General features: G+C 38.2%; 1 non-coding gene across 1 annotated transcript; it reads left to right on the top strand.

Annotated features, from left to right (window-relative positions):
• Nucleotides 1–730: 730 nt before the first annotated feature.
• Nucleotides 731–837, top strand: LOC123460343. Its single transcript, XR_006636908.1, has one exon. It is a non-coding gene; the product is annotated as a U6 spliceosomal RNA (small nuclear RNA).
• Nucleotides 838–2,773: the final 1,936 nt, after the last annotated feature.

Raw genomic sequence — 2,773 nt, 5'->3', positions numbered from 1 at the left:
AGAAAAGAAGACATACAAGGTTGTGTTCAATTTGCTTTTAAATTGTAATGGTATCTTTTTTCTGTACAGTTGTCACACTATGGAGGTTGGGCAGCCCTGTCCAGGTGGTATCTTCAAAAGCCACTAATCTTGCCCTAATCTACAGGACGGATATTGCAAATTAGCATGTATGCTTAAAGTAGGCCCTGGCGCATAGTGAAAATTAATTATATATGAGGATTCTGCTTTTTTTAAACTTCAGCTTTTCTAATGAAGCTTATGTGAAATAATTATGCTCTTAACAAAACACTACTTTAATTGTAAAAAAAGGTTAGAGCTATTTTTTTGATTTTCTGAATGCATCTAGATAAGTACATTTTTAATTAAAAAAGAAACTCTCAAGAATGAGAAAATTCTCTTTACCAAACTGCATGAAATATCTTAGCAAACCTGACTCTGCCCAGATTAATCAAATTTCTGTCAGTCCAACTCCTATCTCTTTGGTTTGGATATTGGAGCAAGGGAAAATGTTGAAGTTTGTTCATGAGGCTTTCTGTGTGTCTGTGTGTGCATAAGTGTATGTGAATAATACAACTCCTCCAAGGTTAGCGGGAGGCACTCATAAGGCCTGTGAACATTTGTGGCAGAAAATAAAATGAGTGAAATGATTTCATGTGATTTTGTTTTGCTTTTGAAGCAAGGTCTAACTGTGAAGCTTAGTCTGATCTTAAATTCAAAATCATCCTGTCTTGTGCTTGCTTCGGCAGCACATATACTAAAATTGGAATGATACAGAGAAGATTAGCATGGCCCCTGCACAAGGATGACACGCAAATTCGTGAAGCATTCCATATTTTTTTGCTTGGGGACTGAGTGCCAACCACCCATATTCAGAATAAAGGCCTGCTGTCTGCTCAAAAAAAAAAAAAAAATCATCCTGTCTCACTCTCAATTGTTAGGATTTTATAAATGTGTGTACTATAAATATCAAATAATACTCATATTTTAAGAATAGAATTATTACAGTATTACTTTAGGATTACAATTGTCTTAAATATTCTAGGTACTTTCAAATCATGAATTACTAATTGTGAATGGTCTATTTAAGCTATGCTTTAAGGCTTGCTGTCTGGGATAGCTTGTCTGGATAAACAAGTGGACGATTCTAGAGCCAAAACCGCTGTTAATATGCACTATTTCCAGGACAAGAGTCTGTCATTATGAGAAGTTCATAATAAACTTGTCATTTTCCATGGAGGTAGAGAAAAGAAAATATTATTTCTGTTTCATAGCGAAAGATATAGACACAAACATTACAGAAGATTGGACAAAATTCAAATTATAAAGAATTCTGATTTTTACTCCAAAGGTAGACCAGTTTCCACATAAGTTTTTCCTGAAGACATTAGATTTGATTTGGTAAAATGAAAGACAAATCATGTTTCCTAGACAAGTGCTATTGTATAGGAAGGTAATGTGAGTTATCTAAGCAATTTATTTTTGAGGGGGAGAGTGTCTTACAATGTAACCAAGGGTGGCTCAGAACTTACTATATCACCCAGGCTAGTCTCAAATTTACTATTCTCCTTCAGCTTTCTAAATGAAGGGATTACAGGCTTACACCACCATGTCAGGCTCATATATATAAGTACTTATAAATAGCCAGGCGTGGTGGCGCACACCTTTAATCCCAGCACTCAAGAGGCAGAGATAGGAGGATCACCATGAGTTCAAGGCCACCCTGAGACTCCATAGTGAATTCCCGGTCAGCCTGGGCTAGAATGAGACCCCCACCTCTAAAAACAAAAAAACAAACAAACAAAACAAAAGTATTTCTAAATATTCTAGTAGAAAGGTTGAAAGACACAGGTGTGATTCATTTTAATAACACATTTAGCTCAACATATGTATATACGTGATGATTTTGCCATGTAAGCAAAATAAAAAAGAGAAATGAGGTCTTCTGCATCTGTTCCCCCCATGTTGTATTCCTCAGTTGGGAGTAGCACATTTCAAGTGCTCATAAACATAGGTGACTCAGTAGCTACCCATGGAGCAGCACAATTCTGGAATCTTTGTTTTCTCTCCTTACTTCATTCTCCAATCTCTTTTCCTATCACAATTACAAATGCCTTTGCAGATGCTCATTAATCTGGGATTGTTTGACTAGAGGCTAGATGGGCATCACTTGGTATGAATATCGTGGAATACTGAATAAAGATGAGTGCTTGGAGATGGGGGAATGGATCAGCTGGCAAAGCACTTGCCATGTAAGCCTTTAGGAGGAAGAGTCGGGGAATCACTGGGCAAAGCTGACCAGCAAGACTAGCTTAATCAGTGAGCTCAAATACAAGACCCTGCCTCAGGAAAATAGAGGAGGATAATGGAAAAAGACACTTGATAACAACCTTGCCCTCCACACACATGTACATTTGCACATGCACCACCCTCTCAAGTGTACATGCATGCACACCACACACATAAATATGTAAATAAAAAAAAAAGATAGCCAGGCATGGTGGCACATGCCTTTACCCCTAGCACTTGGGAGGCAGAGGTAGGAGGATCCACATGAGTTCGAGGCCACCCTGGAACTACATAGTGAATTCCAGGTCAGCCTTGGCCAGCGAGAGACCCTACTTCAAACCAACCAACCAACCAACCAACCAACCAACCAACCAACCAACCAACCAACCAGCAAACAAACAAGCAAACAAATAAGATAAAGCAAGATGGACGTTTGGAGAAGAAAAGTCTAAACATTTCTTGAAGCCTCTAAGTTTTGTGCTGCTGT

This window comes from Jaculus jaculus, chromosome 4 (assembly GCF_020740685.1).
Source record: "Jaculus jaculus isolate mJacJac1 chromosome 4, mJacJac1.mat.Y.cur, whole genome shotgun sequence".
NCBI lineage: Eukaryota > Metazoa > Chordata > Mammalia > Rodentia > Dipodidae > Jaculus > Jaculus jaculus.
This window is presented reverse-complemented; position numbering and strand designations above follow the sequence as displayed.